The sequence below is a fragment of the Sus scrofa genome, chromosome 1, assembly GCF_054392235.1.
Source record: "Sus scrofa isolate SSC_HxYL_T2T_F1_AM1 chromosome 1, Sscrofa_HxYL_maternal_Yorkshire_Landrace_v2.0, whole genome shotgun sequence".
Taxonomy (NCBI): Eukaryota; Metazoa; Chordata; class Mammalia; order Artiodactyla; family Suidae; genus Sus; species Sus scrofa.
The window spans coordinates 152454028-152469600 of NC_139383.1; positions in this window are offsets into that span (position 1 = coordinate 152454028).

Genomic DNA, 15573 nt, shown 5'->3' on the forward strand with positions numbered 1-15573 from the left:
GCGCGTATTTGCCGCAGTGGCGAGGTGCTGCGGCAGTGCAGGCGCCAGGGGAGCTACCCGACTGGAAAAACTGGGGGCGGGGGGGGGAGGTGGGGGGGATGGTACTTGCCGTAAGATCCTGAGGGGTCAAAGCACAGGGTCCTTCACAGTGGGGGCTCTAGGGACCACCACTAGCCTACAGTTAATGGCTCTTAGAATTGCACTAAGTATTGGAGTAGTACTTCCACCCAAGGGGGTGGTACTTTTCAAGGGAGTGGGAATTGGGTATTTATTTTTTGTGAACTTTGTAAAGTCCATACGTTATTCAAAGGAAAATTGCCCCCACCCATGTCCTTTCCTGTTGCAACATAACATAAGTATTATGTTCAGTAGCCATGTCTCTCAACTCCTTTTGTCTGTGAGAAATTAGATTTTTGTTTAGTTTTTCAACTTTTACCATGTTTAGATTTTTACTGTAATCATTACTTTCAGAATGAAAAAATTAGGATAAAACAAAGTTTGAAAAAAGGAAAAAAAACGCAAAAAATATAATTAATTCAAAGCACTAATGTACTTGACTCTCAGTTTTAGCACCCACATTCCACCCTTTTCTAGCCTGCTCTTTTTGTTAGCTCTGACTATACTCCTCCTAATTTCCTGGCTACTCTGCATATTAAGAAGCTGGATTTGGGAGTAAGGAAGGGAAGCAGTGGGAGTTCAAGATTAGCAGATGCAAAATCTTATATAGGATGGCTAAACAAGGTCCTACTGTATAGTACAGGGAAATATATTCAATATCCAGTGATAAACCACAGTGGAAATGACTAGGTAAAAATATATGTGTTACTGAGTCACATTTCTGTACAGAAGAAATTAACACAAGATTGTAAATTTTTTTTGTCTTTTTTTTTTTTTTAATCTTTTCGGGCTTCTCCACAGCATATGGAGGTTCCTAGGCTAGGGGTCCATTCGGAGCCATAGCCGCCAGCCTACACCAGAGCCACAGCAATGCGGGATCCGAGCTGAGTCTGCCACCTACGCCACAGCTCACAGCAACGCCAGATCCTTAACCCACTGAGCAAGGCCAGGGATTGAACCTGCAGCCTCATGGTTCCTAGTCAGATTCATTAACCACTGCGCCAGGACGTGAACTCCAAGATTGTAAATTTAATTGAAATTTCAATGTGTTTTATCATAGAAAATTCACGAAAAAAAAAAAAAGGTAGTATCTGGCTTTGGATGCCAGGAAAGGCATGATAGGCTCCCCGACCCTTACAGAGGATTCAGAGAGTGGTCATTTTGCCCACTTGTATACTTACAGAGGGTATTTTAAGTCAATTTATAAGCCTGATTGAGTGTATCCTGCAATTAGGAAGTGAATTTACAGAAAAGGAGACTTATCAATAAACTATGCTTTAAGGATTTTGATGCTAGATCCTATTATCTCCCAACCATTCCTTTTTTTTTTTTTTTAATTTTTCCCCAAAAAACAAAGTCTACATTTATTTCCAAGTCAGACATTCAAGGATATGAGCTTAAAGGACATCAAACCTAGACTAAACTATTCTCTATATTAAAATAAAGCTAGAGGATCTGTGATCACTGATCAGAACTTCTCTGTCACACCATACATAAAAAATTAACTCAGGGGAGATCGAAGACCTAAATATGAGTTTAAAATGTAAATCTCTTGGGAAAAAATATAGACCTTAAGTTTGTGTGACTTTGACTTAAGCAATGGTTTTTTAGATATGACACTGAATGTAAAAGAAACCAAAAAAGAAAAGATAAATTTGACTTCATCACAAGTACATACATTTTTTTTTCCAACTATCACTATTAAGAAAATGAAAATATAACAAGAGTGCCCGTCGTGGAACAGTGGAAATGAATCCGACTAGGAACCATGAGGTTGCAGGTTCAATACCTAGCCTTGCTCAATGGGTTAAGGATCCTGCATTGCATGAGCTGTGATGTAGGTCACAGATGCTGCTCAGATCTGGTATAGCTATGGCTGTGGTGTAGGCCAGCAGATGTAGGTTTGACTCGACCCCTAGCCTGGGAACCTCCATATGCTTCGGGTGCAGCCCTAAAAAAGGAAATAAAATAAAATAAAATTAAAAATAACTCAACCAATGAAATAGTAAAAGTATATTTGCAAGTCATATGCAAGCTGATAAAGAAAGTCTTACAACTCAACACCAAAAAGATGAAAAAAGTTTAATGGGTAAAGGATTTGAACAGATAGTTCACCAAAAACTGGCAAACAAATGGCCAATCAGCACATGAAAAGATGCTCAGCATCTTTAGTCATTATGGAGTCGCAAATGAATAGCTCAATGAAATGCCACTTCACACTCACTGGGAGGGCCGAAATTAAAAAGACAATAAGTATTATGAAGAATGTGGAGATTTTGGAACCCTCTTACTTTGCTGATAGGAATGTAAAACAGTGTAGTTATTTAGGAAAAGAATTTGGGGGTACTTAAATCACCATAAATTTACCTTATGGCTCTGCACATTTCCTCGCCTAATTATATAATCCAAAATAAATGAAAACATGCATCTGTGCAAAAAAAGTGGCACATGAATTTTCACAGCAACCTTGTTATTACAATAAAAAAAAAATGGAAACAACCCAAATGTCTATCACCTGATGAATGCATAAACGAAACATGTAGCATAGCATATCTGTACAATGGAATAGCATTTGACCATACCAAGGAATGAAGTCTTATTCATCTACATAATGGATAAACCCTGAAAATATTATGCTAAATGAAAGCCACATTTTGAATAAGTCCACTTACATGAATTTTTCAAAATAGGCAAGTCCATAGTCAGAAAGCTGATTAGGAATTGTCAGGGAATTGGAGAAAGGCAAATAGAAAGCAACTTCTAATGGTTATGGTGTTTCTTTATAGAATGATGAAATGTTCTGAAATTAGATAGTGGGGATAGTTGTAAAACATTATAAATATACTAAAAAGCACTGAATTATGCAATTTTTAAAAGGTAGTTTTTTCTGGTATGTGCATTGTAAGTCATTTTTTAGAAATCCCAATTCAGGGACACTCTACAAAGTACCTAAGTAGTAATCCCCAAAATTGTCAAGGGCATTAAAATTCAAAATCTGAGAAACTTTCTGAGTCTTGTCACAACCAAGAAGAGCCTTGAGATAAGAGTACTAAGGGTAACTTATTATCCTGAAAAAGATACTGGACATTATGGAGAAACTGAGGACATCAGAATAAAGTATAAACTACTGTCAATAATAATATACCAATATTGTAACAAATATACCATACCTTGATTTTAAGACCTGATACTAGGGGAATATGTGTATGAGGTATTAAGGGAACTCCTTCTACTACCTTCAAAATAATTATTTAAATACAAAAGTGTTCTGAACTAAAAATTAAGGGAACACAATTGATCATAAAAAAATAGGCAAAAATGTCCTAACATGGTCATCTATAAAGAAGAAGGCTGATAGATAAGGGTAGAAGGAAGACACTCCACTGAAAAAATCTCTGTAATTCCAATTAAATTTTTTTCTGTAATTTTAATTTATGAACTGTACAAAATAAAAAGCAAAGGGTGAAAAAAAAGTTGTTCAAGGAAACGTGTCTGGCAAAAGAAACAGTGAAAGGAAAAAAAGAGGAGTTTCTGTTGTGACGCAGTGGAAATGAATTCCACTAGGAACCATGAGGTTTCAGGTTTAATCCCAGGCCTCGCTCTGTGGGTTAAGGATCTGGCATTGCCGTGAGCTGTGGTGTAGTTTGCAGATGCAGCTCGGATCTGGCGTTGCTGTGGCTCTGGTATAGTTGGCAGCTGAAACTCTGATTAGATCCCTAGCCTGGGAACCTCCATATGCCAAGGGTGCAGCCCCAAAAAGCCAAAAAAAGAAAAGAGAAAGGAAAGAAAAAAGGATTTGTTTGTAATTATACTTAGATAATGAATTAATATCTATTCATCACATTAAGAATTTATAGAAATCAATAAGGAAAGGGAACCTCAAAAGAACGTACTGCAAGGATGCCCAGTCATTATGAAGTATTTTCCAGGTACTTTAACACCAGTCTAAGTAACAACCGTATAATTATTTCCACTCTCCAATCCTTTTATAGATTAGGAAACTGAGGCCCAGAGCAGTGAAGAAGCATACTCAAAGTCCCAGGTGGCTCACAGGCAGTTGAACCCAGGTTCAAGTCCAGCACTCTCTTCCCCGTGCCCTAGTTCTTAACCACTAACATATGCCGTTATGACTGTCCAGTATGGGTAATGACTCTCTCTGTTACAGCTAAAATACCACAAAGCATGTGTACAAATCCATATATATGAACCTCAAGCATAAAGCTGGGTAAAGAGGCAAAACAATGTAAAAGTCCCCAAATTGCCCCTATAAGCTCCTTACTTAAGGCACTGGGTGGCAGTCTTTCACTACATGCACAATTGTTTTAAGAGAAGACTGAACAGGAGAGCAAAATCGTTGCTGCAGATTCCCTCCCCCACCCTGAGGAAAGGCAGGAGGGAGATTCTTCTGTTAACCTTCTTGGAAAATCCCAGGACCAACTCTAGAAGAGGCTGAGCAGGGGAAGAATGTACCTACTCCTCTTGAGAGGGTTGAAAAGGATGCAAGCAACAACAACAAAAAAAGACATCCTTCTACCCACAATTTTTGCACACATTATCACTATGTCTCCAGGCTTCAGGGCAAGAATACTCTTAGACTGTCATATAACTATAACAAATCCCACCTACAGCCTGTGCATTTTTTAAATGGTGGGAGGGAATGAAAAGAAAGACTATCTTGTGAGACATGAGAATTACATGAAATTCAAATTTCAGTTTCTGGAAATAAAGTGTACTTAGAATACAGCTGAAGAAAAAAACCTGATCTTTCCCAGAGAAGGAAAAAAATCTGGGTCCCTAACTCCTGTTTGTTTTTCCTTTAGCCTCACATAGCACACTTGCAAACAATACTTCACTTCTGACACTTCTGTTACTAAATGTGTGTGGGGTTTTCCCTACAACAAGCAATTATCCATGACACCAGCTGGGTGTCCTACGATTTTAACTCAATTCTAATGCCATCTACCTGGATATAGTGTTAGATCCCACAGGTCCAGGGCTCAGTCCTCAAGACAGATGCCACCCACATCAGATGCCAAATACAAATAGTATGTTCCCAGGTTACCATATTTGAGAGAAAGAAGAATGTTGCCTGCCAAATCAATAAACAAAGGGGGTTGCCCATCAAGACCTCGGCCACTGCAGCGCCTAGATTGGGCACCCTGAGGGGATTCAGGATGGGGGAAAAACAGGATGCTAGCCCTAAATAGTTAAGGTGCATAACAAAGGAATGATTTCAATGAGCCCAGACGCTTCCACCTTTCCATACACAGAAAAGCACTAAATTTGCTGAGAGTTTTTTTTTCTTTAATTAAAAGTAATCTTTCGATGTTCACATTACCTGCTTGTTTAAACTCCTGTATATCCTGGCTCCTCACATCTGTGGAACAGAGAGGCTGTATGCAGGGCTCAGAAAATCTTCCAAATAAAACATACCTTCTTTTAGGTTGTGCATTCAGGTGACAAAATGAAGGTTCCTATGACCTCCTACTTTTGAGTTCGATTAATTTGCTAGAGCAACTCACAGAACTCAGGGAAATATTTACTTCTATCAGTGTACTAAAGGATATGATGCAGGATGCAGATGGATAACCTGATGAAGAGATACTTAGGGTGAGGTCTGGGAGGGTCCAAAGCACAGGAGGTTTTATCCCGTTAACCTGGGGGATATTCCCCTCCCCAGTACCTGGATATATTCACCAACCTAGAAGCTCTCCAAATACTATACTTTCAGAATTTTTATTGTGGCTTCCTCTCATGGGCAAAATCAACTATTAACTCCATTTCTGGCCCCTCTCTCCTCTCTAGAGAAGTGAGGGGCAGGTCTGAAAAATTCCAAGCTTCTGATAGCGACGGAGTAGGATAGTTACACAGGTAGTTGTAGAAGTCCCAGTAAGGGACCATGGATAGAGAGGGAAACCTAGGGAACTTTGAGAGATCACTACAAGTTAATAATTGCTCAAGAAAGCCGTCAGAACCTGGCAGGATTGCTTGACTAATGGAGGCATGAGATATGCCTCAGGTCATTGGGTGGGGGATGAGGTGACGCCTGCATTCAGGTTCAGACCAAGGGCAGGAGTTTAAGGACTACACCTCTGCTGACGAAAATAAGCAACGTGACAGTCCTAGTTTGACCTTATAGGGTCAAATACTCTCTTACAGGATACCAAGAAAGAGTTACTACTCAAAGAAAGAGAAGAGGCAGTCTTTTTCCCACCTCCATACCCCTTGGGTTATAAAACTGAAGCCCAACCTAATCCTCAGGGTAGAGCCTCCGTGCCTGCCTGCTTGCTTCTCTCACATGTGTCCTATCTTAATAAAACTATTTCTTGCCTATCATTTTATCTCTCATTTGGTTCTTTCTATACCAAGGCACAAAGAACCTGAACCTAAGTCCAGACACTGGGCGAGTGAAATACCATGGGTACAAGTCCCAAATGCTGTCAGTTTCACTTCTAAGCATGGCTTGATCTTTCTGACCAATCCCACCCAGGACCCCACCCAGAATTGCCTCCTTAGAACAAAAGACACCCCTATTTCTCTTACCATTTAGGAACTTACAAGGGGTTTAGAAACCCTTTTCAAGGATGAGGTCAAAGACCAAATAAATATTAGATCAAGAAATACTCCTAGTGTTCTAATTGCTTAGGGAATTAAAAATGTTTTTCAGAGCCCTATACCAAGAACTGGGGGTAGAAACTATATTTACTTATATATATTTTATATATGTATATATATTATATATGTATGTGTATATATAATATATGTGTGTTTTATATATATACACACACATATACATATTTATTTTCTATCATCTCACAATAGCCTTGCACATTGCTCATATACTATCTATGACTACAATGGCACAGTTGATTAGTTACATATGATGGGGTTATGGGAATACTACCCCATCATATACCACCTTGACATATTGAATATTTTTATCTGAAAGAGTTTGAGAAAAACATAAGCAGCAGCAAATTCACTTTGATCTTCTCCCAACCCTCCTCTTTTGAAATAAGTCACAAAAGACTCATATGAGATGTGCCCTTGTAACCAAGCAGGAACCTGTGAGGCTCTGGGGCACAAAAACCTTTGTGTCCCCCATTTCTTATTAGGGAATAAGCTTTAGCCTCTATGACTTTCCTGAATTCTGTAGGATAGGTTCAAACAATAAGGAAGAAAGGGGATGCAGAGAAAAGGGAAGGACAGTCAAGAAACAAGAGTGCAACCTTGGGGCAGGGTCCTGTTTCCTCTTCAAGAAATATACATAACAATATCTTTGATTACTTCTACAGAACTAAACTCCCCAACAAAAGAAAGCAGGAAAGGATCTTTACCATAACAAATCTTGGGGCCACTAAACATCAACTTTGAAGAAGAATAAAAGCCTGCATCTACCCTGATCCTCTACTCTGGAACTAGAAAACTCCTTCCTATTCTCTTTCAAAAGAAGGGCACATTTTTTTGTTTGTTTTGTTTTTGTTTTTGGCTTTTTTAGAGCTACACCTACTGCAGCACTATATATGGAGGTTCCCAGGCTAAGGGTCCAAGCAGAGCTATAGCTGCCAGCCTACACCACAGCCATAGCAGCAACAGGTCTGAGCCATGTCTGTGACCTCCACCACAGCTCAGGGCAATGCTGGATCCTTAACCCACTGAGAGAGACCAGGGATCAAACCCGCATCCTCATGGATCGTTGTTGTCAGGTTCATTAACCGCTAAGTTATGACTGGAACTCCAAGAAGGGCACAATCTTTAGGGCATCAGCCTGCTGTGGTCTCCTTTGCCTCCTATTTTTTTTCTCCTTCACCCAATACTCTGTCTCTGTATTTCTATCTAGCACCAGTGGACAGAGGCCAAGGCTGGGGAAGGACTCACCTTACGTCCAAAGACAAATGCCAAGTTTTCAAAAACAGATGCCAAGAAGAATCAGAACAGAAGGTTTTGATAAATTTTCCCCAGTTTGCTATACTAATCTCATCCTCTCTCACCTATTTCTACACAAGTTCCCATTCCTCATCAAACCTAACCACAACAACTAAAAAAAAAAACCTTTTCTACAGGCCTTAATTTTCTTGGAAATGAAGGCTCCTTTGTCACATAAAACTCACATTAAATAAACTGACATGCCTTGTCAGTTTATTTTCCAAACCCAGTCAGGGGGAGGGTTAAAGAAAGCTTTTTCCTTCCCTACACAGAAGAAACCATTTGGTCCAGAAAGACAAAAATATTTACTATTTGGCTGTGATGGTAATTTTATGTATCAAATTGACTAGGCCATAGTACTCAGATATTTGGTCAAACACCGCCAGCATGTTTCTGTGAAGATATTCTTTAGATGGGATTAACATCTAAATCAGTAAAGCAGATTAGCGTCATTCAATCAGTTGAAGGTCTTAAGCAAAAAAAGACTGAGGTCCTATAAGAAAAAGATGGAATTTTGCTGGACTGCCTTCAGACTCAAGCTATATTATCAACCCCTTCCCTGGATCTCCAACTTGCCAGCTTTCCATGCAAATTTTGGATTTCCCAGCCTCTATAATCTCAAGAGTTGACTTCTTAAAATAAATCTTTGACTCTCTAATGAATTGCCTCTTTATAAAAACTTTGCTTATCTCTACTCTAATTGCTTGACTTACATCACAAAAGTTGTCAGGGCTTCCTAGTTAGAATAGTGTGATTAATACACTTCTTTTCACTGTGTATATGTTTATAAATGAAGGCATCATGCTATACCATCTTAATCTTATAAAGTGATGCATGACAATTATTTCCCAATAAAAGTGAAAAAAATCTTTCTCACCGTATTTACCCCTACGTACTGTACTAGGAATGCTGATTGTATAATGTAAAGCTTAAAAAAAATATTTTTAAAGAATGCAAACCATATAGACCAATGGAATAGAGAGCTCAGTAATAAACATTTGCATACAGGTCAAATTATTTCAGCAAGGGTGCAAAGACCACTCATTGGGGAAAAGGGCAGTCTTTTTAACACAGTGCTGGGAAAATTGGAAATCCACATGCAAGAAGAACAAAATGAAGCTTGTCACTTACCTTACATAATACACAAAAATTAACTCACAATGGAACAAAGACCTAAACATCAAAGATAAAACTAAACATCCCTTAGAAAATATTGGGAAATGCTTCATAATATTAGGTTTAGTGATTTTTTTTGTCTTGTCTTTTCAGGGCTGCACCCTAGGCATATGCAACTTCCCAGGCTAGGGGTCTAATTGGAGCTGGAGCCGCTGGCCTATACCACAGCCACAGCCACAGCTGATCCCAGCTGTGTCTGTGACCTACACCACAGCTCATGGCAACGCTGGATCCTTAACCCACTGAGCAAGGCCAGGGATTGAACCTGCAACCTCATGGTTCCTAGTCATTCGTTTCCTCTGTGCCACGGCAAGAACTTGCTAAAGCTAAAGCAAAATGTCCGGTTCATTGAATAAGTATGGACTGCTGTATTTGTGTATACTGCAGTACAATTTTAAAATACTGTTAATAATAATTTCATATCTTCAGAATTTGAATAGGTACCAAAATAAGAGTATTTTTTTCTTATGGGAAAAGAAGATCCTTTCAAAATCACTTGAAGCTTGGGCAAAAATTCTATAGCTATGTTCTTAGTATCCCTCTATAGAGTCTTCATGAATCGGATGATACAATGGAAGCTTCAATTCACCCTCTTAGAGAAGACATTCTAGCTCTCATGATCTCATCAATCAGGATAATGTTGGTGGAAATCACAGTACAGGAGTGGAGAAGCTGTTTCTTTACACAGTAACTACCCCATATACCTACTTCTGCTGCTACCATTGACTCACCTGTGTTCAAGTTCACACCCACAAGTTGACCTGACTCTGAATGTTCTGCTTGAAATTTAACCACTGTTTCCTGAAGGTCAGAACCAGAGTTCTGAGCATTATTCTTGGAAATAATGAGCAATACATCAGCAAATGCTTGAACTCCAATTTGGAGCCCTACCCTTTCCACCGGGTTTGTATTCAATCAGGGCTTCTGCCATTGCCATTTCTGCCACACCAGCACCAGCATCAGTCATCACTAGCATTTTTAACAGCCCTCAAATGGAAAGTCCTTTCTTATAATAGAATGTCAACAACAAAATACTAAAGGAATGATGCAGATATAAAACATTGTTTTGGACTATGGTATTAAATAATGTTGTGGCAAACAAAAAGTATCACTTTTATAGTCTTGATGACATTTCAGACAGACCTGTGTAGAGTGCATTCTATAAAATAACCGGCTTCAAAAATTATAACCACATGAAAGGCAAAGAAAGCTAACAAACAATTCCAGATTAAAGATGATCTTAAAAATGCACGGCAGGATCTATATTCCTGAACTATATATTTAACGGAAAAAAAAATGCTATAAAGAATACTGTATAGGAGTTCCAGTCATGGCACAGTGGAAACAAATCCAACTAGAAACCATGAGATTTCAGATTTGATCCCTGTCCTCAACTCAGTGGGTTAAGGATCCAGTGTTGCTGTGACCTGTGGTGTAGGTCACAGACTCAGCTCTGATCCTGTGTTGTTGTGGCTCCGATTAGACCTCTAGCCTGGGAATCTCCATAAGCCATGGGTGCAGCCCTAAAAAGCGAGAGGAAAAAAAAAGATATAGTTGAAAAAATAGGAATATAGACTGTAGATTAGATTAAATGTTAAATTTCCTGAATTAATAAGTATAGTGTGGAGAATTCCCGTCGTGGCGCAGTGGTTAACAAATCCGACTGGGAACCATGAGGTTTTGGGTTCGATCCCTGGCCTCGCTCAGTGGGTTAAGGATCTGGTGTTGCTGTGAGCTGTCGTGTAGCTCACTGATGTGGCTCGGATCCCACATTGCTGTGGCTCTGGCATAGGTCAGTGGCTACAGTTCCAATTCGACCCCTGGCCTGGGAACCTCCATATGCCATGGGAGCGGCCCTAGAAAAGGCAAAAAGACAAAAAACCAAAAACAAAAAAATAAGTTTACTGTAGTTATCTAAATGAATATCCCTCTTCTTAGATAGTACATGTGGCATGGTATTTGCAACTTTCAAATTGGTCAGAACAAATAAAGATGCTTATATATAGTGGAAAAGAGGGACATGACAAACCAAATGTAGCTAATATTTAAAATTAGTGAATCTGGGGGTTCCCGTCATGGCGCAGTGCTTAACGAATCCTACTAGGAACCATGAGATTGCGGGTTCAATCCCTGCCCTTGCTCAGTGGGTTAATGATCCGGCGTTAACAGCTCCGATTGGACCCCTAGCCTGGGAACCTCCATATGCTGCGGGAGCGGCCCAAGAAATGGCAAAAAGACAAAAAAAAAAAAAAAAAAAAAAAAAAAAGTGAATCTGGTAGAGGGTAAATTAGACGGTATTTTTTTCATTTTTTTTTTTGTGCCACAGATGCACCATATGGAAGTTCCAGGCCCCAGGCTAGAGGTCTAGTCAGAGCTGCAACTGCTGGCCAATGCCACAGCCAAAGCAACATGGGATCCAAGCTGAGTCTGCCACCTACCAACACAGCTCACAGCAACACTGGATGCTTAACCCACTTAGCAAGGGCAGGGATCAAACTCAAGTCCTCATGGGTACTAGCTGAATTCATTACTGCTGAGCCACAACAGGAAATCCTAGAGCTCTTTTCAATATTCTTTTTTTTTTTTTTTTTTTTTTTTTTTTTTTGTCTTTTTAGGGCCACACCTGTGGCATATGGAAGTTCCCAGGCTAGGGGGTCAAATCAGAGCTGTGGTCACTGGCCTACACCACAGCCACACCAGATTCTAGCCATATCTGTGACCTACACCACTGCTCACAGCAAGGCCGGATCCTTAACCCACTGAGTGAGGCTAGGGATCGTACCTGCCACCTCATGGTTCCTAGTCAGATTCGTTTCCTCTGTGCCATGATGGGAACTCCCTCTTTTCAATATTCTTATAATTTCTATAATTTTAAGGTTTTTTTTTCCAAAATAAAAGTTAAATGAAAACAGTATGGTTACAGTATATCCATTTATTTAGTACATGTGTTGCCAAAACAAGTACTACACCCATCTGTTTAAAAAATTTAAATTACAGAATATGTATTGTTATACATGTATAAAAGTATTTTTATTGTGTAAAAAGATTTTTTACTGAGAAAAAGATGGGTTCTGAAACAAGTATAGATATTTACATTTATGCTTTTGGTACTAATAGAACATGTCTACCTAATTCTCTGAATAGCTATTTTATATTCCAATGTAGGGATATTCCAATAATTCATCCTGTTCCCAATGTTTACTATATTTATGAATATTTAAGTGGTTCCTTATTATGTTTACTTTTATTTTGTTTTGTTTTTGTCTGTGCCTGCGGCATGTGGAAATTCCCAGGTCAGGGACTGAACCCATGCCACAGAAGCGACCCAAACCACAGAGGTGACAACTGCCAGATCCTTAATCTGCAGAGCTACATGGGAAACCATTATTTTTTTTATCTGACTATCTAACTGTGTTCACCTAGTTTAAAAAAAAATAATGCATGAAATGATATACAATGAAAAGTCTGCCTGCAACCCATGATGACAATATATTTACCTGGTAACTCAGTTTACAACCATTATCCTGGAATAATTATGAATACCCCTTCTTTCTCTTAGAAGTGTCTTAGTTTAGATGATACACTCCATCTCAATCCCAATCCTTGTTTTTTTAATCAGACTGCCACCCCCAAAATTACACAGGCATTTATGTTATCTGCGTACAGTCCTGGAGGAATTTTATGCATATATGTTTCCATAAATTTTATTTTGTAAATATTTTTAAACAAATGGGTAGATCCATGTTATTATTTAACTTTTATTAGAAACACTCTTAAACATGCAGAATTTGCAAGGATATTAAAAAAGAATTTTCATTTGATTATCCACATCCACTAATTTAACATATTTTGCCACATTTGATTTATTATGTTACAGAGGCACCAACCATCACTTTCATGTAGATTACAGTTTCTAGCAGCCTTCCTCTTCCAACCCTCCTTCTAAATGATTCGCAAATATTAGTACACAAAAGGAAGATTCCAAGAGGACAATATTGAAAACTTCATAGAGTACATTTTCAGAAATGGTAGCAAAGGAAAGGGGGTGTGGAGACAGTGGAGTGTGGAGGGTGGTGCAAAACAGGAGATAGCAATCCTAATTTCAAGAATAAGAATTAAAAAAATCTATAGAGATACTTTTTCTGTGATTTATTATAAAACACTAGAAACCTCCTCCTAGAAGCCATTAAATAACTAACACGTGTACCAGACACGTGGCACCATAGGCAAAAAGAAGAAAAAAAAAAAAAAAGAGGCAGAAATTTTAGCTTTTCCTGCCTCAATCCTGAATAACCTCAGTATAAACTTGCATACACAATTCTATTTAAGCCAACCAAGAGAATAATCATATGGATTTTGCCCTTATTGCATTCAGTCTAAAAGATAGAAGTAACTAATGGAATTTCTATTTTAGTCAGCAAATCATCTCAGTAAAATCAGAAGCCTCAATTTCTCAATCTGCACCAGAATCCCCTGCTTTAACAATTATCATTTGTCAGTTTTCACATTACCATGTGTAAATGTCTGTTCAAATTTTACATTTCAGTGTTAGGTCTAAGGATACACATACTTGGATGTTCATGGTAGCAGTGTTGGTAAAAATTGTAGACTACATATAATCTAAACTAATGCCAGGTATACAGAAGGGGCACATCCACTGTGGGATATAGATATGATAGTACCATTCATACACATATATTTATCATTACTATATATGTGTGTATGTATACACATATATATATTTAGTTGTATTAGATATAGATGGAGTAGTGATATAGAAGAATGATGATAGAATACTATCTGGAGATGAAAATGAACAATGTAGCTATGTATAAATGGATAAATACTGGAAACATTAAGTGAAAAAAAAGTACACAAATAAAAGCAGGCAAAATTTTAACTGTATTCCTATAGCTTAAATATAAAAATCACAAGGAATAAAGGTGTAAAGAGCAGCATGGAGGATTCATCTCTTTGGAAGAAAAGACAAGATTGGAAGGGGATACTCAGTAGTTTTGGAAGAGACATGGATCTGCAATTTCTTCATTTGGGTGTAAGCCTGAATAAGGCACTTAGCCTTTTTGTATGGTGTTTTTTTATCATCTGTAAAATGGAACATTCCATGGAAAGTGAGAAAAACAGTGGCCAAAACAGAATGAGTACTCAATAGGTGCTGGCTGATACAGAAACCAAGCAGGGCCCTGTAGGGCTCCTGGGCACAAAAGCCTGTCTGTGTCCCCCATTTCTTTCTTAGGAAATGTGTCTCATTCAGCCTTAGTGACCTTACTAGGAAGAGGTTCAGACAGTTGCTGATCAGGAAAGGGGATGTAAAGAAGGAAGGGAGGAAAAGTCAAGAAAAAATAGTACAGAGAATTCCCCTTGTCGCACAGTGGAAAGGAATTCAACTAGTATTTATTAGGATGTGGGTTTTATCCTTGGCCTTTCTCAGTGGGCCAGGGATCCAGTGTTGCCATGAGCTGTGGTGTAGGCTGCAGACACTGCTCCAATCCTGTGTTGCTGTGGCTGTGGTGTAGGCTGTCAGCTGTAGTTCCGATTTTACACCTAGCCTGGGAACTTCCATATGCTGTAGGTGTGGCCCTAAAAAGCAAAAACTAAAACAAACAAAAAAAATCAACCAATAACAACAACAACAAAAAACAGCAAACAAACAGTAGTACAGCATTTGGAGCAGTATCCTGGTTTCCTTTCAAGGAATACACATAATAATATAGGCATCTTATACACCTAAGAAAAAACATTATATTCCTTATGATTCTTTTAGAAATAAATACTTTAAAATAAAACTGAACAGTTTAGAGTCCTTCCTTGTCCATCTCCCTGACTTAACAGCACCCTAAACACACATCACCTGTAAGCTGAAAATTAGGCACCTTGAGCACAATTTCCTGTGGGTTAAATATTATTAGCACATAATGTTTTTCAGGAACTTTCTTGGTTTGCTCTAATCTCTGATCAACATGCCCTTCTTGCAAGTACTGTTAGTTTAGGCAATAACCCAGAAAACCACCATTGTGATCATGCCTAGATCTCTTGACTCCAGTTTGTCAACTAAAATCCCCCTCCCCAAGAAAGAAGAATGCATGTTTATCCCAATACTGATTCCTACCTGAAAACTTATCTTTCTCCGTTTTAATATAAAACTCCTCAAAATTCTTTCCATTGGGGGGGCACAGTCTTTAAGGCATTACCCTGCTATAAGCCCTCTTTACCTGACAAAGCAATAAATCTTTTTCTCCTCTACCCAAAACTCTCTGAGTTTCAATTCAGCACCTGCAGACAGAGGGCAAATTTCAGCAACAAATTTTGGAGGCTCATCTAGGATCTGCCTGTGGG